General features: G+C 37.7%; 1 pseudogene; it reads right to left on the reverse strand.

The window, feature by feature from the left end:
* Positions 1-449: 449 nt before the first annotated feature.
* Positions 450-25,026, reverse strand: LOC101550048 (UDP-glucuronosyltransferase 2B31-like; annotated as a pseudogene).
* Positions 25,027-25,738: the final 712 nt, after the last annotated feature.

Here is a 25,738-nt window from a genome sequence, read left to right on the forward strand (position 1 = left end):
AGAGATATAAAGTCGAGAGGCCGCTATTGCAGCCATGCTGTATAGGATTTCTGTATTTTAGTAATTAAGTCCAGGGAGATTTATGTTGGAAATTGCATCATTTTCCTTCCTGGGGCAGCATGGAACAAAGGTTTAGTTCACAGTCTAGAGACATGGCTGCAAGCACTTGCTGGGACCAGAAGTAATGTAGCTGGCCTCTGGATCTTGGTCGTTCAGGAGCAAAGCGGCCTTGCAAAAGCATGGCACCCAGGTCGATCTCAGTGGAGTGCTAGCCGGTATCAGCCCCGGCCCAAGACTGCCCAAGTGTCTCGCGGTGAAAGCAAATTTTGACATGACAACTTAACATGAGAGTAATTTTGTCACCAGTGAAAACCTGCACACTCTTCTCTCTGAAACAAACCGAAGGGGTCCTCTCTGTGAGAGAGAGCAGCTTAGGGCATCATATGAAACTAGTGCCTCTTTTCCTTCTTCCCTGCTTTAGAAAACAGCCGGCAACAGCACAGGCAGCATTTGGTGATGAGCCACAGGGCAGCTGCCACGCAGGCCAGCAGGAAGCCGATGACGTCCAGAGAGTGGTACTGGAGCAGGGTGAGGCCGTGGGAGGCGGGCCGCAGGTGTTTGGCTCCTTTGTGGCGCATGACGAACTCGATCCAGAAGGCCGCCCTGTCCAGAGGCTTCACTGGCTGATCTCGTTGAATTGCCCTTAGTTTCATGGCATTCTCCTTATACCTAAGGAAGAGCCCCAAAGGGCACATTGAGAGAAGTAAAATACCCCAGTAAATTGTTTACCCGAAGGAAAACAATTTGAACTGTCATATATATGAATCAAAGTAAAATTGTTGGCTTACAAATGCAATACATTTGGGGGATCTTCACTCATAGTATACTTAAGTTGGAATTTATAGTTCAAAAAATTATAAATAAAATGGAGTGTAAAGATGTAATATCAAGTTTATTAGAGGAAATTGTATTCAAAATTATTGGAGCTAAGTATGTCATTGGTGGAAATGAATTTTTATATTAATGCTCGTACATCACTTATAGATGAACTGTTCGTGCATGGGTGAGAGGACTCATTGTTTTGTCACCAGTGAAAAGAAACCTACACCCAATTTCTTTGTGAAATAAATAATCTTGAACAAACACTACTGTTTAGGTTGTTTAACTTTTTTTTTGGGGGGGGGTGTTTGTTCACACCCAGTGATTCTTAAGCCTTCCATCTGGCTCTGCACTCAGGGATCAGGCTTCCTCAAGAAAGCATATGGGTGGAAAGTATCAAACCCAGGTAGACAACATGCAGAGCAAGCACCTTACTACTGTACTATCTCCTAGGCCACAGACACTACTTTTTATCAATGCATAATAATCACATGAATAAAAAATTAAAGTATTATATTAAGTGAAAGATTTTTTTACATAAGATTATATATTTTGTATAACATTCACAAAATAAAATAATTTATAGAGACCGAGTATAGATTAATGCCTGACTATTGTGGAAGTGGAAAGGGGTGTTTTCAACTGTAATATTTTTGAGGGCTTTTGAAAATGTCCAAAACTTAGGTCAGAGTGATAATTTCATCTCTCTGTAACATAGTACATACATTGTTGTATGTACTTAGTTGGATACTATTTAAAATATTTCTCTGTTGAAAGCTTTTAATATAATAATAATTGAAGTTATTTCTTAAGACAAAGTAGTATTAAAAGCTTCAAAATTTTGACTCTGGCTTAAAGTAATATTTGCTGCTATGCCAAAAACAGTAAAATAAGTCTCATGATGGAGACGTTACTAGTGCTTGCTGAAGCACATCAATGAGCAATGGAATGACAGTGATACAGACAGTGATACTTTATGTTCTTAGTTTTTACTTCTTTGGTTTTTGCAATAGTTGTAAAACTGACCTCTTACAATTACCTAAGGGATCTTTACATATGTTCACAGAGCAAATTCTTGCAATAGTCACTTAACCTCAAAGTCAATGGGGCTAAAATGAAAACTTTTCATGAATGTTTGAGGAAAATAGCTCACTTATTATGGTATTATTCATGTTTCATAATTAATCTCTGAAACTAATGTAAGACCTACAACTGAGAAAATCACCCATGTATCGATATTCTCTATTAAAATATTGTGATACTCACAATGGATCACTGATGACTGTCTTCAATGCATTGAGCAAATCTGAGCTTGACATTGTTTCAAAGTCCACCCTGACAGCTGCCCCCTTGGCCTGCATATGAGCGATGTTATCCGGCTGATCCGCAAACAGGGGAATGCCCACCATAGGCACCCCGTGGTAAATTGCCTCATAGATGCCGTTGGTCCCACCATGAGTGATGAAAGCTTTGGTTTTGGGATGACCTACAATTGAGTGAATTTTAGGAAACAATCATGATTCTGGGTAATGAAATGAAAGGATAGAACAAGACAATGAAATGTATTTTTCAGATCTCAGAGCTGGAATATTTTAGTTTGCTAGATAAAGAAATGAAGAACGCCTATTTACTTTCAGTTACCAAATAAAACCAAGTTTTTCAGGTGAACAAATAAAATGAAAAAAAGTGTGTTTTTTAAGTTTTTTTTCCACACAGGGTGGTTCTCAGGGCTTACTCCTGGCTGTTCCCTCAGGGATCACCCCCGCCACTGTTCAGAGGATCATATCAGTGCTGTGGACTGAACCCAAGTGAGTTGTGACTGCTGTGTTATTCTCCAGCTCCTATGTAAATTATTAATCTTGTTTTAATGTTTTTGCCTGATCAAGAAGTAAGTAAATGAAAACTTAGTGGGTATAAAAATATTCTCAGACATAAACCATGACTTAGGAGAAAGGCCTGACAGGATTAAAAATTAGGGAATTGGACAGAAATTGGAGAGCAAATATGCCTCTAAATCCTATTCATTGTTCACAAGAGCCTATTTTCAGGTGTTGTGAGAATAATAAAAAATCATAGTTCTGCCTTATAGACTCAGAGTAATTTCACTATATAAAAACTACGGATTACTTTACTTTGCTTAAGTGATGAGATTGGTCATGGTCAAGACATGAATAGTCATGCACATGGCATGAATAGGCAGTTTGTCATTACTTTGGTCATATCTTTAATATTATTGTTATCTAATGTGCAAGAAGGGTACAAAATAAGTTGGACACACTTAGGCAAAGAACATTTTCAAATACTACCATCTTCCAATGTGGTTTTATTTGTACTTTAAAAAATAATTAATTTAATTCCGGGTCTCCTGATGCTTGGCTAGGTAGCAAGGGCCTGAAGCTTCTGTGTCTGGTAAGAGGTGCGGCAGTACTGGGATCGTGGTTTCTTTCAGGGCTTCATTCAACAGAGTTTGGTGCTCATGTGATGTCAGGACCAAACACAGAGCGTTGAGCATTCGAGTCATGCACACCAGTCCTTCAATCTATATTCCTGGACGCTTTGTGCTTTACTTTTAGTCATTAATTTTTCTATGAAAATATTTAAAGCATTTGTTTTTATATAGGTTTCTAAATATATGGGAAACTACATAAAGGGCAACTATGTGTTAGAGTTATGACATAGTATTAGTGATAACCAAATTTCCATTGAGTTCTTTGAAAATTATAGCAAGAGCCTATATAATAAGAAAGCATATAATAAGTAAGCATATACTGGTTATTATTAGCCAATAAATAAATAATAATTTTGTTTTCTTGTGAATTGACTATCTGTTTGGAATTACTTTCGTATCAATATTTATGTTTCAGAAACTTACCAAGAAGGTCATTCTGGGGGATCCACTTATATAGCTTAGTATTTGCCCCTAAAGTATCTGGTGTCTTGCTGTCAAATCTCCATATGACCTGTGAATATAAAGAAAATGTGTTAATCTACTCGTCAAATGTCAAAATTACAGTATGTTTAAATGCTAAACCCACAAGAGATTCTATACCTTTCTTCTATAGAAAACACTTAAGTAGGGTAATTTTACAGTGGATAGGGCTTTTAACTTGCATACAATGAACAATGAAGTTCAATGAGGTTCAATCATCAGCATCCCTTATGCCCCCTTTTCTCCCCCTAAGTACTGCCGGGGGTGATCCCTGAGAACAGAACTAGGAATAGTCCCTGAGCATCACTGGGACTATTTTATTTTGCTCCCCAAAATAAAACATTGTGGTATAATATAAATAGATTCACTATGTGCTTATATTTGTATTAAAAATGTGCATATAATAATGGTGTTTTTCACAGAGCCATTTAACAGATGATATTATCAATAATAAACTTTGTAATTCAATTTAGAGAATGTATGAAATTAGTAAGAACTATCTATTTATTGTTAGGTATTTATTATAATTATCTCTCAATTTCATATAAGACAACTTTTTTCCCACAGAGTTACAGAAAGAAATTTACTTAAATATACCTTCTGATAAAATGTTTAATCAGAAATTTATATCATATGATTTTAAATAGCTGGTCCATACTATAATTTAATTAGTTAAATAAATAATGCTTTTTTATAAAATAATTTTTGTTTATAAAATGCACTGCCTGTTTGCTTGCTCACTACAGGCAATGTATAAGAAAAAATCTTCGGGAAGTAATTTTTTTTATGTATCCAGAATATTGTTACATATTGTATGACAAAAGCTTTATCATGAACAACTTTGTAACTGTGTATCTCAGTTCAAGAAAACTTTAAAAATTACATCGTTACATATTTTGTGCTTGGGCATTCTCATAGTAAAGGAGAGGAATTCGCAATAAATAATGGAATAACCAGACAAACAATCCAGAATTGTCACCACTTCATTCCACTTATCATTATAGCAGCCACTTACCGTTATAGCATAAATATAATTAATTAAATAGGTATTAGCACAAATACGTATAGCCACAAACCATTATGTACATTACCAACAGATTCTTATTTGGGAAATTACCCAGAAATTTTTAAAATCTGGATTATAGTAAACAAATGAAAGACCTTTGCTTGCCATGTGCATGTTTAAGTGACTTTATATCCTTTTCAAATATAAACACAGATGCAAGCAAGAATATAAGATTATAGACTAAAACAAGGAGATGTTGTAGCTGGAATGATAGTACTGTAGGCAGGGCACTTATTTGCATGCAACTGACCTGTGTTCAATCCCTGGCACCGCAGATAATCCCCCAAGCCTCTTCAGGAGTGATCCCTGAGTGAGAGCCTGGAATAAGCCCTGAGCACCACTGGGTGTGGCCCCCAACCCAAATGAATAAATGAATGAATAAATAAATAAATTTTAAAAAGATTGTGGTGTGGAGTACATCTTCAGTTTTTGCAGAGTATGCATAATTTTATTGACTTTTTTTTTATACTCCTCACTTACCTTCATCTTCTAAACAATTATAGCTAACTTGAGATTTGAAAGAAGCAATGTAATGCTGATTCTTTTCTTTTTTTTTTTGGCTTCATGGGTCACACCTGGCAAGGCACAGGGGTTACTCTTGGCTCTGCACTCAGGAATCACCTCTGGCGGTGCTCAGAGGACCATATGGGATGCTGGGAATCAAAACCAGTCATCCGCATGCAAGGCAAATGCCCTACCCACAGTACAATTGCTCCAGCCCCTGTAATGCTGATTCTTGTATTCATAAATTTCACACTGAGTAACATTAGAAGTTGTGTTTCAAAACACTACTTATTAATCCTTGATAAATGCTATGTTTCTGATAACATCTGCCGTGATTGATCTTGTCATATGTTTTGCTAAGACGTACAAATGACAGGGAAGAATTTGTCATTACTGTTTCTATCCCAAAATGTTATTATAATAACCATTCATCTCACTTTACCCATAAAATATATCTCAACATTAATGTCAAGTTATTATGGTTTAAAAGTACTATCTGTAAAACTTTAGCAAGTGTCATATACATTTTTGTTAGAATTGATTAAGATATATAAGATAAATCAGACTTATCACAATTGAGCATTTATGTATTATTTTTATATAGATCTATACAGATTTTGCAGACACATTGTTAGTTATTTGTTACACATTGTGTGTTACTATTACCTAACCTTTTGTGGAATCTGGGCAAGAGCTGATGCAATCACATTGGCTCTCTCCTTGGGCATGTTACTGACCATTGACCCCAGAGTAAACACCACAACACCATTTTCTCCAGAGCTCTGGACAAACTCCTCCATATCCTGTAATGCAAGAATTTGTCCCATTATTGAAGGTCAGCATAATATCAAACAATATTAAAAGAATTGATACAAAAATTGTATAAGGAGAGAACATCAAGTATTTTAGAAATTGTTTATGACCTTTAAAAAATATGGTGGAACACTCAAGACGTGAAATTTGCCAGCTTAGAAATTCCCCCTTTTTCAGGTAGTTGAGTCAAGATGGTAGAAATCGCGTTTGCATTTGTGCGTTTGGTATACTCACTGCTCCGCCATCATTGTTTACCCCATCACTGCCCTAGTCACATTTACTCAGCTCCACTCTTTTCTCTCTTCTACCACCTACTGGTCATCTCAATTCTGTTTCATAGTCCAAATATTTGTTGCAAACACATACTTTCCATGCTTTTTATTCATTTCTTTGTATGCCACATGCATGAAGTCATCAGTTTTTGTTCTTTCTGTGAATAAGTTTGCTTAACATAACCCTCTCTAGCTCCATCTAACTTGTAACAAAAGGTTTCACCTATTCTAATAGCTGAGAAGTACTTCATTATGTCTATAAACCCCAACTTCTTTATCCATTCATGCTTCAATGGACAGGGGTTGTTTTCATATTTTGACTACTTTAAGTAGAGGGGCCATGGACATAGGTGTGCATACTTTTTGAATACATTTTTCATATTCTTAGGGTATATGTTAAGAAATTAAAATCACTAGATCATATAACAACTCAAGGTTAAGTTTTTTTCCCTACAAAGGTTCAATTCTGTTTCCCATAGAGACCAAATAAGACATTTGTACGTTGCCATTCTAAAGAAGCAATTCAAAAGTGTAGGTATTATTTATATTCCACAGTTATGTAAATAACCTCCAAGCCTCTTCTTATTAATACAACTGGAATCTAAACCATAATAATTTCCATTTATCTATCATCATTCCATGTTAATGAGATTTCTACTTTTTGTGTAAGTTTTGGTGTCTAGATACTTCATAAGAGATTTTTATTTTTGTCACCTGAATTTGGTCCTCAATATTCGTCCATGATAAGAATGTGTTAGGATGTATTCCCTTTCTAATTCTCATAGACATATTATTGTACATGTGTATAATATGTTGTTTTGTCTGTTTAGGAAAAATAGTTTGCTTCCCCTTTTTGAAACTTGTGAATAAAAATGCAAAGAATCTAGGGGTTCAAATATCTTACTGAATTTCTAATTTTAGTTTTTTGATGCATAGCAAAATATTGCTAGATTATATAATGATTTTATTTGAAATTTATTTGGCATGATATCAAATTTATTATTATTTTTACAAATTAATTGTTATAGTCAATGTGTTAGAAATAATGGGAAGTTGAAGGGAGCAGATGAGCTTAGAAAATATTCTGAGACTGTTTGTACTTTTATGATTGTTATTATAGATTTTGGACAGAGGAACACAGTAGGAACAAATTTCATTTATAGTCATATTGTCTCATCATTATCCTAAATCATTTATGTTAATTCATGCATTGTAGGCAGGGATATTTTCTTTATACACACTGCTATTCAGTGTCACACTAAAGTAAGCACAGTAAAAGCAATCGTCAATACAAATGATTTGGCAAAATTATAATTTCATACTGACAATATTGTTCACTGAAATTTTCTATGGTTAACACGATAATCTGTGTGAACTTAGAAACCTATACCAATAATTAAACTCAGACATCTTTGAAAAGAATAGCTGATCCACAGCATATGAACATTTGGAATAAACTCAATATTTGATGTTTTACATAACTCATAGTAATTTTTAATCTCTGATTATATTTGTCAATAAAATTTAATTTGTGGATATAATGAAGTTAACATTCGAACATTTTAAAGAATCAAGGCATAATTTGCTATATATCTTCTTACTAGGTAGCATACATATTATGGGATAATCTAATAATTGGAAACAAAAATACTTCAGAGAAAAACTTTCTTAATAAGCTAAAACAAAGACTTAGTTACATTATTGACGTGAGTTTAAATCTTATTTAGGAATATTAATAATGAAAACTACTATTAGAATTGTGTATTGTGATTATACAGATATTTATCTTTCCCTCCATTGTTAAAAGAAAAATCACTGGAACTGGAGCATAGCACAGGTGTAGGGCATTTGCCTTGCACACAGCCAACCCGGGTTCAATTCCCAGCATCCCGTATGGTCCCCTGAGCACCACCAGGAGTAATTCCTGAGTGCAGAGCCAGGACTAACCCATAAGCATTGCCGGGTGTGAACCAAAAGAAAAATAAAAAAGAAAAATTACTTCCATTTTTTTCTTATGAAGTTGCAAAGTAGAACTTGTCTTGCACCAAAATTTCAGAAGGTCAGAAAATACCAAAAAAATGTATGGAAGTTCCTGCCACAGCCCTATGGGGAATGACAATTCAAAACCTAAGACCACAACTTATAAATAGACCCATCAGGGGAAGATTCATTAGGAACAAGTACCATATCGAGATTCTTAATGGAGATTACCATTTTCCCTTAACAAAGTCCTAGCAAAGGATTCTGATTGGTCCCACAAGCCCCAATCCAAGAATCTTGAAGTGTCTATATAATACTACTGCTGTGGTATAACCCTGTTTTAGGGTGTACTTTTCTAGGTTTTTGTGCTCTTGCAGACAGATTAGAATGGAAGGAGTGAAAAGCAAGAAACAGAATATAGAATTTCCTTAAAGGGAAAGGGGCCCTATTGGGATATCCTTGGACGCTCGCTGGACTTTTCTTTTATAGGTTTGGTTGGCTTTTCTGCCTTTTGTTTCTCTGTATTTGGTTATGTCAGGGTGGCTGTTGATTAGTTCCTGGCCCTGGGTTTCCACCCTGTATTTCTCGCAGTTTTCACAAGGGGTTGTTCATGAAGTTTGATAACAGGATGTCAGGATGTATAAGAACATATGAGGAGATGTATGGGTCCAGTTTTGAGCCTCTCCCACAACACAGACTGACTTGTTCCTCTCTAGTGTGTCCCAGTTTCCTGTTCCACTGTACAGTACATTTGGGTTCACTTGCACACTCCAACTTGGAGTGATTATTTTTTTTCCTTTATTAGCGATCTTCCCTCTCTTTTGTAAGGATGCTCTCCTTCGCTTTTTAAAAATAATTTATTTATTTTTCACATTTAAAAATAGTTTATTTTAATTTTTTAATTATTGAATCACTGTGAGGGTACAGTTACAGATTTACACATTTTCATGCTTGTGTTTCCGTCATACAATGCTCGAGAACCCATCCCTCTGCCAGTGCCCATTCTCCAACACCAATGAACCCAGTTTTCCTCCCGCCTCCCAATCCCATTTCCAACACGCCATCCAGCCTCTGTGGCAGGGCATTCCCTTTTGTTCTCTCTCTTCTTTTGGGTGTTGTGGTCTGCAACGAGGTATTGGGTGGCCATTGTGTTCAATCTTTAGTCTACTTTCACTACGCATCTCCTTCCCGAGCATGTTCTCCAGCCACATTTCACTTGGTGTTCCCTTCTCTCTCTGAACTGCCTTTTCCCCATGCATGTGAGGCCTGCTTCCAAGCGATGGAACCAATTTCTTAGTACTAATTTCTACAATTCTTGAATGTTAGTCTCTTTCTCTGTTATTTTATATTCCACAGATGAGCGCAATCTTTCTATGTCTGTCTCTCTCTTTCTGACTCATTTCACTTAGCATGATACCTTCCATGTTGATCCACCTCTATGCAAACTTCATAACTTCATTTTTTCTAAGAGCTTCACAGTATTCCATTGTATAGATGTACCAAAGGTTCTTTAACCAGTCATCTGTTCTCAGGCACTCGGGGTTTTTCCAGATTCTGGCTATTGTAAACAGTGCTACGATGAACGTATAAGTGTAGATGTCATTTCAACTCTACTTTTTAGCTTCTCTAGTGTATATTCCCAGAAGTGGCATTGATGGATCAAATGGGAGCTCAATATCTAATTTTTTGAGAAGCGTCCATATTGTTTTCCAAAAGGGCTGATCAGTTGGCATTCCCAGAAGCAGTGTAGAAGGGTCCGTTTCTCCCCACAACCTCTCCAACAGCAGTTGCTTTTGTTCTTTTGAATGTGTGCCAGTCTCTGTGGTGTGAGGTGTTACCTCATAGTTGTGCTTATCTGCATCTCCCTGATGATTAATGATGAAGAGCTTTTTTTCATGTGCCTTTAGGCCGTTTGTATGTCTTCCTTGAGAAATTTTCTGTTCATTTCTTAGCCCCATTTTCTGATGGGGTTGGATGTTTTCTTCTTGCAGATTCCAACCAGTGCCTTAAATACCCTTGATATAACCCCTTATCTGATGGGTATTGGGTGAATATCCTTTCCCATTCTGTAGACTGTCTTTGTGTTCTGGTCATTGTATCTTTTGTGGTACAGAAGCTTCCTAGTTTAATATATTCCCATTTGTTTATCTCTGTTTCCGTTTGGTTAATCATTTGTGTGTCATCTTTGAAGATCCCTTTAGCTTTTACATCGTGAAGGGTTTTGCCAACCTTGTCTTCAATGTAAATTATGGATTCTGGTCTGATGTTGAGGTCTTTAATCCATTTTGATTTGACTTTTGTGCATGGTGTCAGGTCGAGGTCTAAGCCTATTCTTTTGCATGTGGTTTTTCAGTTATGTTAGTACCATTTTCAAGAGGCTTTCCTTGTTCCACTTCCCATTTCTTGCTCTGTTATCAAAGATTAGATGATCATACATTTGGTGTTGTGTATAGGGATATTCCACCCTATTCCAATTGTCTTCAGCTCTGCCTTTGTTCCAGTACCATGATGTTTAAGTTGTTACCGCTTTGCAGTAAAGTTTGGGTAGGTGATCATCCTTTTCCCATGGATCATTTTAGCCATCCGTGGGTGTTTTTGTTCCAAATGAATTTCAGGATTGCCTCATCTATTTCTTTGAAGAATTTCATGGGTATCCATATAGGGATATCATTGAATCTGTATAATGCTTTGGAGAGTATCGCCATTTTGACAATGTTGATTTTCCCTATCCATGAGCAGGGGATAAGTTTCCATTTCCTCATGTCCTCTTTTATGTAATGGACTAGCATTTTATAGTTTTCTTTGTAGAGGCCCTTTACTTCCTTAGTTTAGCTGATTCTGAGGTACTTGACTTTCTGGGGCATGATTATGAACAGGATTGCTTTTTTCATGTCCCTTTCCTCTGTCTCATTGTTTGCTTATAGGAAAGCCAGACTTTTGGGTACTGATGTTATAGCCTGTTACTTTACTGTACAAGTCTATTGCTTCTCAGAGTTCCTTGGTAGAGGATTTAGACTTCTTGAGACATAGTATCATATCATCTGCAAATAGTGAGAATTTGATTTCTTCCTTTCCTATCTGGATATTAATATCTTTTTCTTGCATAACTGCTATTTCAAATACTTCCAGTACTATACTGAACAGAATTGGTGAGAGTGGGTATCCTTGTCTTGTCCCTGATATTAGAGGAAAGACCCTTAGTTTTTCCCCATTGAGGATAATGCTTGCCATAGGTTTGTGGTAGATGGCTTTGACAATCTTGAGGAAAGTTCCTCCAAAACCCATTTTGGTGAGAGTTTTCATCATGAGCGGGTGTTGGATTTTGTCAAATGCTTTCTCTGCATCTATCAGTATGATCATACTCTTTTTATCTTTACTTTTGTTGACATGATGGATTATGTTGATTGATTTCTGAATGTTTACACCATCCTTGCATACCAGGATGAATCCCACTTGGTCATGGTGTATGATCCTTTTGATGAGTTCTTTCATTTTATTTCATAATATTTTGTTGAGGATCTTCACATTGGTGTTCATCAGGAATTGATCTATAATTTTCTTTGTCAGTGGTGTCTTTGTTTGCTTTTGGTATTTGGGAGATATATGCTTCATAGAAACTGTTTGGGAGAGTTCCTGTTTCTCAATTTCCAGAAAAGCTTGAAGAGAACTGGCAATAGTCCTCATTAAATGTTTGGAAGAATTTGCCAGTGAATCCATCTGGACCTAGGCTTTTGTTTTGGGGAAGACTTTTGATTACTGTTTGAATTTTCTTGATATTTGTGGGCCTATTCATGTCTTCCAAGTCTTCTTGGTTCAGTTTTAGGATATTGTAGGAATGAAAAAGTCTATCCATTTCATTTAGATTCTCTGGTTTGGTGGCATACAGATATTCAAAGTAGTCTCTGATGATGTTTTGAATTTCATTGGTTTCTATTGTGATATCCCCCTTTTCATTTCTGATTCGGTTTTTTATAGCTCACTCTCTCACTCTTTCTTTGTAAGTCTTGCTAGCCGTTTATCAATCTTGTTTATTTTATCAAAGAACCAGCTCTTGGTTTCATTGACCTTTCATATTATTTTTAGTGTTTCCATGTTGTAAATTTCTGGTCTAAGTTTTATTATTTCTTTCCTTAAGTCGGTTTGGGTTCCTTTTGCTGGTCCTTTTCTAAGATATTGAGCTGCGAAGTCAAGCTGTCTATGTAGGCCCTTTCTTCCTTCCTGAAGAATGCCTGCAAGGCTATTAATTTTCCCCTTAACACGGCTTTAGCTGTATCCCATAGGTTTTTGTAGCTTGTGTCTTCCTTCTCATTTGTTTCAAGGTATCATTTGATTTCTTCCTTGATTTTCTTCCTGACTCACTCATTGTTCAACACTGAGTTGTTTAATTTCTAGCTGTTTAATTTGGTTCTGCGCATCTCTGTGTGATTAGCTTCTATCTTCAGTGCATCCCGGTCTGAAAAGATAGTTGATACAATTTCTATTTTCCCGATTCTGTTGAGGTATGTTTTGTGACACAGCACATGGTCTATTTTGGAAAATGTTTCGTGTACACTGGAAAAGAATGTGCATTCTTTCTTTTTGGGGTGTAAAGCCCTGTATAGGTCTATTGGCCGTCTGTCTTCCATTCTTCCTTCAGAGCCAGTGTTTCCTTGCTGAGTTTTGTTCTTGTTGATGTATCCAGAGGTGATAACTTGGTGTTGAAGTCTCCGACTACTATTGTGCTGTTAGCACTGTTCTCCTGTAAGTCCGTTAGGAGTTGTTTTAAGTATTTGGCCAGCCACTCATTAGGTACATATATGTTTAAAAGTGTGTTTTTTTTTCCTGTTGTACATATCTCTTAATAAATAGAAAATGACCTTTGCTGTCCCTTCTAATCTTTTTCAACATGAAACCTCTGTTGTTGGATACTAGTATGGCCACCCAAACTTTTTTTGCAGGATGTGTTTGCTTGCAGGAGTGTTTTCCATCTTTTCACTTTGAGTCTGTGTTTGCTGTGACTGTTTAGGTGTTTTTCTGGTAGGCAGAAGAATGTTGAATTTAGTTTCTGAATCAATTTTGCCACTCTGTGTCTCTTGATTGTTGCATTTAGGCCATTGACATTGAGAGAGATTATTGTCATGAGGTTTTGTGTCATCTTTCTGTGGGGTTTGTAATTCCTGTAGGCTTTTTCCTTGTCTTATAGTAGCCCCTTTATTCCTTCTTTTATGTTTAGTTTTGAGTCTATGAAGCTCCTGAGCTGTTGTTTATCCATAAAATAGTGTATGGTCTCTTCGACTTTGAGTGAGAGTTTAGCTAGATAAAGAATTCTTGGGGAGGCATTCATTTCACTGAGTTTTTTCACTACGTTCCACCATTGTCTTCAGCTTCGGGGGTTTCCTCTGATAGGTCTGCTGTAAATCTAACAGGTGCTTCTTTGTATGTGATTTCCTTCTTTGACCTTGCTGCTTGTAGTATTGTGTCTCTATCCACAGCATATATCATTATGACTATTATATGCCTTGAAGTCTTTTTATTAGGGTCTCTTTTTGCTGGTACTTTTCAGGCTCCTTGTGCTGGATGCCTGCCTTCTACAGCTCTGGGAATTTCTTAGCAATGATGACGTTAACTGTGTTTTTTTCATTCAGGTTACTTCCTTGTGCTTCTCGTAGTCCAATGTTTCTTATGTTGTTCCTCTTGAAATCATCTCCTAGAACTCTAGTTAGCTCTAGAGCTATTTTGAGGTCTTTTGCTACTATTTGTTGTTGCCCGTAAGTTTTTTGCAGCTCATCTTCAAGCTCACTGATTCTGTCTTCGACTCTAGCCATTCTACTGTTGAGGGCACCTACTGAAATTTTTAATTCATATACTGATTCCTTTATTCCTGTCTCTTTTATTCTTAGCTTTGAAATTTCTGCTCTCATTTCTACTTGAATTTTCTTGGCGGACTATTCCATTGCTTCATTCATATCCTCTAATTGATTGGATGTCTGTTCCACGGTTGCTTTTGAGTACGTAGACTATCTTCAAGATTTCCTCTCTAAATTCTTTATCTAAGATGTCCTATATGTGGATAACCCCTGTTGAGGCTTATGAATTTTTTTTCTTTTTCCTCTCTTCATGGTGGGGATTTTCACTGTTTCTTCATATTGTTATGAAATTATAGAGTTGGAGCCTTGTAGTTGTCTATCCCTATTCCCTCTTGCTGTAGGGGGGATTCTGAATGATCTAAGTTGAAGAGGGTAGCCATTTTCCCCTTTTAGAATAATTCCTTACTTGTCCTTTACCCGCCCTTCCCACATCCCAGCCTGCTTCTCTGACCCAGACCACCATAGCCACTTTCCACCCTCCAGACTCCTGCCCTGGCTGACAGCATGCCAACCTCAAGAACCGCAGCAATATTTTCTTCAAGCCCAGGACTGTAACATCCCTGGACCCGCCCTTCCAGAGTCCCAGCCTGCTTCTCAGACCCAACTATTGTAGGGCAAGGGGTGTGGCCTAATATTCAGGGGATGTGGCCTAGGCAAAGTGGGTGTGGCTTATTATGGGCCAGCAGCTGCACTTATTTTCTCAATACTAAGCAATCTGTTGTTACATGTCAACCTTCACTACCTATGTGCATGAGTAACATCCTAACTATCAAAAAGAGAAGGATAATAAGCCAGTAGTCTATCCTAACTTCACCCAAATTCCAATGAATACAAGTACCTGTGCAAAGACCAATGTAAAGAGCACATTCTCCGAAAGCATCACCTTAGGCCTCATCCAAGTACTAGAAGAACATCTAAGAGGAAGGACATGTTCTAGAAGGGGAAAATAAAAAGTTAACTACCCTTGAACAAACCCTTCCAAATTCCTTTTTCACAACAAGAGGGAACATGGATAGTGAACTTGAGGGTCTCTCTTCCATACCACCACAACAACATGAAGAAAGAGCGCAAATCCCCACCACAAAGAGAGGACAATTAAAGGTGTCCAGAAGCCTTAATAGGTATTTCCTACAAACTTGAGCTCTGCAAAAAATTATTCAGAGTTGAAATGCTGAAGATGTTCAATGAGCTCAATGTAAAGATTGAAAATATATCCATGAAATTAAAGGAGGACCTGACAGAAACAATACAACAGATAGCCGAGAAATTATGGGAAGAAATGAGAGCAGAAATAAAAAAAGCTACAAAAGGAAATGCCATGAATGAAGGAATCGGTAGATGAAATAAAAAACTCAGTGGGTGTCCTAAACAATAGAATGACTACAGAGGAAGACAGAATCAGTGAGCTTGAAGATGAGCTACAGGCAACAACAAACAATGGGAAGAGATCTCAAAATAGCTCTAGGATGAATCAGAGTCCTAGCAGATGATCTCAAGAGGAACAGCATTAGAATCATTGGAGTACTAGAAGAACAGGGAAGCAACCCCAATGAAAAGACACAGTCAAAAAATTATTGCTGTAAAGTTCCCAGAGCTGGAGATGCAGGCATCCAGATTCAAGGAGCCTAAACGGTGCCAGCTAAAAGAGATCCTAAAAGAAAAATTCCAAGGGGCTGGAGTGATAGCACAGCGGGTAGGGCATTTACCTTGCACGCTGCACGCGGCCGACCTGGGTTTGATTCCCAGCATCCCATATGGTCCCCTGAGCAGCGCCAGGGGTAATTCCTGAGTGCAGAGCCAGGAGTGACCCCTGTGCATCGCCGTGTGTGACCCAAAAAGCAAAAAAAAAAAAAAAAAAAAGAAAAAGAAAAACTGCAAGACATATTATATTCAGAATGATTGACATCATTGTTAAAGACACAATACTGCAAGCAACAAGGTCAAAGAAGGAAATCACATACAATGGAGCACCCCTTAGTTTCACAGCAAACCTGTCAAGAGGAAACCCTCCAAGCCTGAAGGCAGTGGTGGGATATAAAAAACTCAATGAAATGAACGCTTCACCCACGATATTTTATCTGACTAAACTCTCACTCAAACTCAAAGGAACCATTCACTATTTCACGGATAAACAACAGCTCAGGAAATTCATAGACTCAAAACCAAACCTAAAAGAAGGACTAAAGGGGCTATTGTAAGACAAGAAAATCCCCTACAAACACAACAAATCCTTACAGAAACATGGCGCAAAACCCCATAACAATAAATTCTCTCAATGTCAATGGTCTAAATTCACCAATTAAGAGACACAAGTGGTAAAATGGATTCAGAGATTGAACCCCAAATTCTGATGCCTGCAAGAAACACATCTGAATAGCTAGAACAAACACAGGCTCAAAGTCAAAGGATGGAGCCCACATCCCAAAACACAAAAACAACCAGTGTTGGCATGGATGTGGGGAGTAAGGGGCTCTCCATAATTGCAGGTGGGAGTGCTGACTGGTCCAGCCATTTTGGAAAACAATATGGACAATTCTCAAAGAATTAGAAATTGAGCTTCCATTTGACGCAGCAATACCACTCCTGGGAATATATCTCAGAGAGGCAAAAAGGTATAGTAGAGATGACATCTGCATTTCTATGTTCATTGTAGAACTGTTTACAATAGCCACAATCTGGAAAAAACCCGAGTGCCCAAAAACAGATGACTGGTTAAAGAAACTCTGGTATATCTACACAATGGAATACTATGTCACTGTCAGAAAACATGAAGTCATGAAATTTACATATACGTGGATCAAGATGGAAAGTATCATGCTGAGTGAAATGAGTCAGAAAGAAAGAGACAGACATAGAATGATTGCACTCATATGTGGAATATAAAGTAGCTGAGAGGTACAAGCTTGCAATGATGCAATTTCTGGCAGATATTTCTCTGGACTTAGTTACTAAAATACTAAATACAGAAATCCAAAACGATGAGGCTGCTAGTGTGGCCACTAGAAGTCAAATCTCTTCATTCTGAGCAACGGAAAACAAATTATAAGATGCTTCCTTTTCAGCAGGTCTGGCTTTAGCGGGGAGATACTCCAAACAGTAATAGTGAGTTTTTTCTTGAAGTATTGAATGTAATAAAAGTAAAGTGAAAGTAAAGTGAAATTTATCAGTTACACAGGCTGTGTAGGGGGCTGAGGAGTTTGTGGGAGTAGGTATACTGTGATTCTTGGTGGTGGAATATATGCACTGGTGAAGGGATGGGTGTTCTAGCATTGTATGACTGAGACATAAACCTGAAAGCTTTGTAACTTTCCACATGGTGATTCAAAAAAAGAATAAATTAATTTAAAAATATGAAAAAAAGTGAAGGGATGGAAAACAATGCTGCAAGCAAACAACTCCCTTACAAAAGCTGGGGTGGCATTACTAGTGGGGTGGCATTACTAGTATCGGACAACATAGATTTCTGGTTGAAAAAGATTAGAAGGGATAGTGAAGGCCATTTTTTACTAATCAGGGTATATGTACAGCGGAAAGAAATCACACTCCTAAATGTGTATGCACCCAATGAGGGACCAGCTAAATTCCTACAACAACTGCTAAGAGACCTTAATAAGAACATTGTGAGCAACACAATCGTAGTTGGAGACTTCAACACCGCTCTATCACGTCTGGATAGATCAAGAAGATGAAAACCCATCAAGGAAATACTGGTTTTGAAGGAAGCAATAGTAGAGAGAGTGTTAATAGACTTATACACGGCGTTATATCCCCTCCAAAAAGAATACATATTCTTTTCCAGTGCACATGGAATATTTTCCAGAATAGACCATGTGCTGGGCTACACAATATACCTCAACAAAATCAGGAAGATAGACATTTTAACAGCTGTCTTTTCAAACCATGATGCACTGAAGACAGAAGTTAATCATGTACAGATGCAGAAAACCAAATCAAACACCTGGAAAATAAACAACTCGATGTTGAACAACGAATGAGCGAGTCAGGAAGGAACTCAAGGAAGAAATCAAAAGGTACCTGGAAACAAATGAGAATGAAGACTCAACTTACCAGAACCTGTGGGACACAGCTAAAGCCGTGTTAAGTGGAAAATTTATAGCTCTGCAAGCATTTATCAGGAAGGAAGAAAGGGCTGACATAAATAACTTGACTTCACAACTTAAGATCTTAGAAAAACTTTTGACCAGCCAGGCACGTGGACACACTCACCTGTGCAGGGATGGGCAAGCTGGGACAGCAGGCAGGGATGCTGGGAAGGCGGGACCTGGGTGCTTGACGGGCAGGTCTGGCGGTGGGAACCTCTCCTTCCCTTTTGAGTGAATTACCTTTCCATCTCCTCACACATAATATTAAATTAAAAATATTTCCTTCATCTTCCCTTTTGAAATTCTCTTTTGTGAGAATGAAAAATTAGCCTGGTGAAAATCTTTGTTCTATACCTTCAAAGCCTCGCTGTCTGACAAAATAAAAGGCGTTTCATTCAACCCATTATGCTAGAGGGTTGGACTATCCAAGCAGCTAATAAATTCCTCATCTTGCTCAATATGTCCATAACCAATAAATGGAATGCAAACAAAGAAGGAGGCTTGTATTTGGACCTAGGTCCTTCATTAATTGAACTTGAAATAGTCATAGAGGAGACACAGAATCTGACATATCAAGAATCAGAAATAAATAACTTAAGGAATTTATTATTTTTATTATCATTATTATTATTGCTTTTTGATTACCGTTGACATTTTTCAATGGCCAGTTAAAAATTTATTGAAGGTGAACCAATGACATGCCTCAGGTTCTTGCAAGAAGGTCAGATACAGGTAAAGTACAGCCTGTATGCAGCACACATTCTTCTATATGTTAATTTTATAGTCAATTATAATCAGAATTCTATTCTACAATATATCTATTGCCTGTAGACAGTTAGCATAAATGTATTTTGGTAAATAATAAAATTTAAGCAATTTCCTAGCTCTAAAGTAGCCCAGAGATATGAAGACCAGATCCTTTAAAATACAAATCTTGTACTCCTTGCAAAGAAGAAACTGAGATTCCACCCATATACATAAATCCAAGGCCTTATGCAGAGAAGGGCAGACTCCTCAGCAAAGGAGAAACTGCTAAAAAGTCCATGAGATTATGAAGAGACCATATGAAAATCTATGATATTATGAAAAGACAAACAGTGCAAGGCATGGGGTTCTGTAGAAACCATCAACAGTGCATGGGATGAGATTACTTCCTCTGCTCCCAAATTTACCCATTCACTGGAAACACTGTAGAACTGTAGGACTGTCATCCCATTGTTCATAAATTTGCCTGAGCGTGCACCAGTAACGTCTCCATTGCGAGACTTGTTGTTACTGTTTTTGGCATATAGAATTTTGCAAAATTGTCTCAGATAATTGGGATAAAATTATCCCAGATACATCATGGGTAGCTTGCCAGGCTCTGCTGTATGGGTGAGATACTCTTGGTAGCTTACCGAACTCTCTGAGAGGGATGGAGGAATTGATCCTGGGTCGGCCACATGTAAGACACACGCCCTAACTGCTGTGCTACCTTTCCAGCGTCACTGGCAACAAAACATTGAAAATTGCTACAGATTTATCTGTCAATACAAAATTGAAAATTGCTATACATTTATTGTAAGACAGAACACTCCTTTTCTAAGTAAACTGTACTCTAAGCTAATATTTTTTAAATTTTATTTTATTATATTGAATCACCGTGAAAAAAAAAAGGTTTCCGGTTTAAGTCTCAATCATACAATGATTAAACCCCATCCCTTTACCTGTGCATATGTTCCACTACCAAGAACCCCAATATACCCTCTCCCACCCACCAGCCCACTCCAACGTAGCTAGTGATCTTCATTTTATTCTCTATACTTTTCTCTATACTTTGAATACATTCAATTTTTCAATAGAGAACTCACTAGTATTGTTTGGAACTTTCCCCTAACAATTGGGCTTGCTGTAAAGGCATCATTTGACAATTTCTTTTCATTGCTGAGAATGAAGATTCTATGAGCTGTCGTGGCCATGCATTTTCTGATATTTTAGTTCAGTTCACAGTCTAGATGCATGTTTGTAAGTAGCCGCTCTGGGTGCCAAAATGGGTTAGAAGAGCTCTTGGATCATAGTCTTTAGGAGCAGAGGGTCTGTTTTTGAGAAGCTGCTCTGTATCTTATATGGGCCAAGGGCGTGCCGGTACCGCCCCCTTCCCACGATAGCCTATGAGCCACACCATTGCAAAGTTCCTACCTCTGGGTGGAAGTCTCTAAACTGATTTCTAATGAAGACTTAATGTCTAAATGTAGGAGTGATCTGTCACTGTAACTGTCATCTTGTTGCTCATCGATTTGCTCAAGCGGACACCAGTAACATCTCCATTGTGAGACGTTACTGTTTCTGACATATGGAATATGACACAAGTACCTTGCCAGTCTTTGCCGTGTGGGCGAGATACTCATGGTAAATTTCCAGGCTCCCTGAGAGGGGCAGAGGAACTGAACCCATGCCGGCTGCGTGCAAGGCGAAAGCCCTACCCGCTGCACTGTTGCTCCAGCCCTAGCAAGTAAATTGTAGGATGACTGCAAATAACTCTAAAGTTATTTTAGCTTGTTAGTATCTGTTTTATCTAGGTAGATTACAAAACTAGAAATCTACAAAGAGAAATCAAATAAAACAACAGGACCAGGCTTACCTTGGGCAGGGGCTTGGCAGGCTTGCAGTGCAGTCCTCCAACAAACTCAAAATTTGGTAAGATTGGGTGAGGAAACTGAAAATCCCAGTAAGTTCTAATGAGCCAGAAATCGGCTTTGCTCATCAGCTTAGATATTGAAGTGGGTTTTCCTGTGAGAAAAAATATGGGGCAAAAAAAACAATAAAGAACGAGAGTTTAGAAAGTGAATATTCCAAGATGAATTACATATAGACCTTGGAATGATGTAACATAATCTCCATTTAATACTACAGTTTCAATTCTATCATCTGTGATAAAAGAAAATATACCTAAGACACTGCAATAATATGCTTTCATAATTTGTATGTGGTTCATGTATATTTAAGCAAGCTTAAATTAAAAAAAGAGCAAGCTCCCGGGAGAGAGAGACACAGAGAGTCTCTTGCTCTCGCACCTGGCTGTCTACTACGGGCCCCCCACCCCATGGAGGGAATGGGCTCCAGCTTCCCGCCCCCCCCCCCCCCAGCAGAGCTCCCAGCGGCCAAAGACCTCAAGAGCCAAGCCACAGCCATGCTCAAGGCCCCTCTCCACACATTTGGATGAGTCTCACACATGAAGGTACTGACAAAGGAACCCAGGTGTGTGGGACCCGGGGCTGAGACCTCCAAGTCTGCTCAGATCGGGACTGGGCCTCTTCCTCCCTGATTTCCATTTTCTAGTGTCACACCCAGGACTGCTCCTGGCGCTGTGTAATCCCATCAGCATCCAACATCCAGAGACTTTAAAGCAAGCTCCAGGAAGCTTATAACCTACTTAAGCCTACTTCTCCCTCTGGGAGAAACTGGCAAACTACAGAGAATTTCCTGCGCACATGGAGAGCCTCACAAACTCCCCATGCCTTATTAATATGTAAAAAACAGTAACAATCTGGGTCTCATTCCCCTGACCCTGAAAAAACCTCTAATGTGGCATTGTTGGGAAGGACGAGTAGAGAAAAGCTTCTAAAATCTCAGGGCTAGGACGAATGGAGACGTTACTGAGACTGCTCCAGAAATACGACAATCAAGGGGATGATGATAATCATCATCATGCATATTTACCTTCAGTAAAGTGGAAAAAACTTGTGAAAATTAGTAAATGAATAATGAATTTAAAGTTTTAATGACTCGGGCTAGAGAGATGCACAGCATACAGAGTGTAGGCCACTTCCCTTTCACATAACTTTACTGAGTGATCCACATCTCTTCGTATGGTCCTTTGTGTACTTCTTGTACCTGGAACCAGGAGTAATCCCTGAGCACAGCTGGGTGTGACTCCCAGACAATCAGAAACACCTGAAATGTTTATGACTAGAAAGAATCCACTCCTACACATGTAAATTAGCAAAGCAGAGGATCTAACATACCTTCTATCTTCTAGATGAAGTTACGATCTTTTTACCTCTGGCAGAACTGAGAGAGATTCTAAAGAGACATTGGTCTCTCCATAAAGGTGATCTCCAGTCTACAATCTTCTCTATTTCTTGATAAAACAATTTTGTTATTGGAGTAATTATTTGTATATCAGACTGTTTGGGTTGAGCGATACCTCAGCAGGTTTGGCGTTTGCCTTGCACGCCGCCAACCCAGGTTCGATTCCTTCATACATCTCCCAGAGCCCATAAAACTACTGACAGTATACCTGCCCTCACAGCATAGCCTGGGAAACTACCCATGGCATATTTGATATGCAAAAACAGTAACAAAAGTCTCACGATGGAGACGTTACTGGTGCCCGTTCTAGCAAAATCAATGAACAATGAAAGGACAGTGCTACAGTGCTATCAGTCTGTTTAACACTCTCATCTCTAATAAAATCATATGATTGTATTATTCACAATCATGAATTATTTTTCAAAATAAACTATAGGAATTAAAACACATATTTGTATATTCTGAAAGTTGTGTAGCATAAGATGTAACGATCATTAATTTATTGATGTTCCACACAGTTGTAAATAAGAATGCTTTCCCACAGGTGCTTGTGGATCTCGACCATTTAACAAGATATTTCTTTAGCCCTAGAGTTTTCAAGTAAAATAGAGATTTATTTTTATTTCAGGTTATGGGAAAATTATTTATATTTACTACCAAATTGGTTTTTGTTAAAACCATCATATTATTTTTATGTTAAATATAGTGCAAACATATTGAAAATATTTACAAAATATAGGCACCTAGCAGTGGCCACCCTCAACTTTGATTCTTTCTTCAGTGAATATCATTTTAAAAGAATATAGATGAATTTTTTTGTATCATCTTTTTTCAAAAAGATTTTATACTTGAAAGAGATGATTTGTGGTTACATAGTAATGAGAGTCTGTGTAATTATTAGAAGGTAAAATTGTTGGTACTGACTGAAATAAAGTCACTCTTCAAAATGAATGGTGTCTTCACGTAAACGGGCAAAATACTTTAAACTCTACATAAGGAATCCAAAGAGAAATAATGTCATCAATGTTTCAGTAGAGCTGCAATAAAATTGTATAACTCTCTAATAGATATTTCCACCTTGAACAACATATTACAATTCTAATGTTTGCTTTTTAAAATAAAAGAGACAAGCAAAATGAAGATGCAGTATAAATAAGTATAATAAAGAAAAATCTTAGAGTAGTAAACTTAATTATATAATAATCATGACATTGCGGAGCCTGGCAAATTTCCTGTGGCTTATTCGATATGCCAAACACAGTAACAAGAAGTCTCACAAAGGAGATGTTACGGGTGCCTGCTCAAGCAAATGAATGAACAACGGAAAAGAGTGCCACAGACAGTGTGACAGTGCCATAGATTTTGGGCTGGAGCGATAGCACAGCGAGTAGCCATTTGCCTTGAAGAAGGCCTACTGGGTTTGATTTCTCTGTCCCTCTCGGAGAGCCCAGCAAACTACCAAGAGTATCCCACCTGTATGGCAGAACCTGGCAAGCTACCATGGTGTATTCGATATATCAAAAACAGTAACAACAAGTCTCACAATGGAGATGTTACTGGTGTCAGCTTGAGCAAATCAATGAACAACGGGATGACAGTGCTACAGTGCTATTTAGTATACTTGTCATAAATTGTCAAAAACTACACCATTACATTAGAGGGAACTCTAATGTAAAATGGATGTTGAATAATACGAATGAGTCAGTTTAGGTCCATCAGATTTAACAATTCACTGTTTCAAGGGATTAGAGAGATAGTACACTGGGTAAATTAGAAAATTTACTCGTCAAGGTATTAGGACATTTAAGACATCTTATTACCAACTGAAACATGACTTACCTAGTACTTCACTATAAAACTCATCCCATTGCTTGTCACATACTGTCTGGTACCAAAAGTCAAAATAAAGCACATGAATCATATTTTTAACCCTCTCCATGAATGTCATTCGGTCACTTAATTCAGACAGAACAACAGGTACATAGGATGGTGGGAGGGGAAGTCCTCCACTATACTTTTCAAGTCCATATCCGGGAGAGGAGCGGAGACTGTACACTAAAGGGACTTGAAGCATTTCAGCCAGAAGCTCACCACAGGGTCCAATAGCATCTGCAAAAACGACATCAAACCTTGTCTCTTATAATTTTTTCATTAGCTTCTTGTTCAGAACTAGATCTTTACAAAGATTCCTAAATGCAGTATAAGATTCACAACTAATATCTTGCAGTTTTGAATAATAAGACCAAAATGATTTTTTTGGCATCTTGTATATCCATTCCTCAAGGAGTCTTTGGGCAGTGGTTTCCATATGACCTTTAGCATATTGTGTTGGGTAAACCTCAAAATTAAAAGAAGCTGGTTTTGTAGAGTCAGCAATTACAGAAGCTTTCGATGTAAGAATAGTTACTTCATGACCTCTCTTTGCAAGCTCATCCAGGATTGTCTTTATGTTGATCCAATGGCTGTATGCAATGGGCCACACCAACACCTTTCCACAACTCCCACAACTGAAATAACAACCCAGCTCTAGCAGGAGCAGAAGTGAAATCCATTTAACAGACATTCTGGCAGAAAACGATATCAAAATTCCATTTTCTTTTGCCATCAGTTGTTTTTATGTAAAAGATTAATCGATTAGTATGTTAAAATATAACTCATATATCAAAATACTAAAATCTGAAACATTTACTTTTAATGGAGAAAAAAAAGGTAGCTGACCTCATTTGTAAGCAAATGTTTTCTATCTCTGTTTGAGTTAATGAGTGTTATCATCAAGACATGAGTTGATGACCTTGCATGCACAAAAGTACAAAAGTGTGAGTTGATGGCTTTGCAGCTATATTGTGCAATATGTTTTACAATATTTTTGCAATAAGCTTACAGAGTAGAGGCAAGGGACACATGACTCTCTCCAGGCTCCTGACATGAAAATAAAATTAAAAATATTTTAAGTATAATGAGGATTTTTTAAAATTTTGATGACCAAGACTTATTTTTTTTGGATAAGCTTCTTATTATAATATCAGTTTTATTTACTTTTAGGGCAATACCCTTCTGCTCCCAGGATTTTTGTTCAGGGGTCACTATTGTCAGTGCTCATGGGTCTGTATGTATTTTCAGGTGTATTACAAGTAAGACAAACACCTTATATCCAGCATTTTTGAGTCCCATCTGGAGCAAGCCTGTACTACAGAATTTCAAGTTCAAAATGATTTAAAAAAAATACATCCCAGAAACACAAAAAGTGTTACAAAACAGTGTTAACAGGACGAAAG

The sequence above is a fragment of the Sorex araneus genome, chromosome 5 (genome assembly GCF_027595985.1).
Source record: "Sorex araneus isolate mSorAra2 chromosome 5, mSorAra2.pri, whole genome shotgun sequence".
In the NCBI taxonomy this organism is placed as follows: Eukaryota; Metazoa; Chordata; class Mammalia; order Eulipotyphla; family Soricidae; genus Sorex; species Sorex araneus.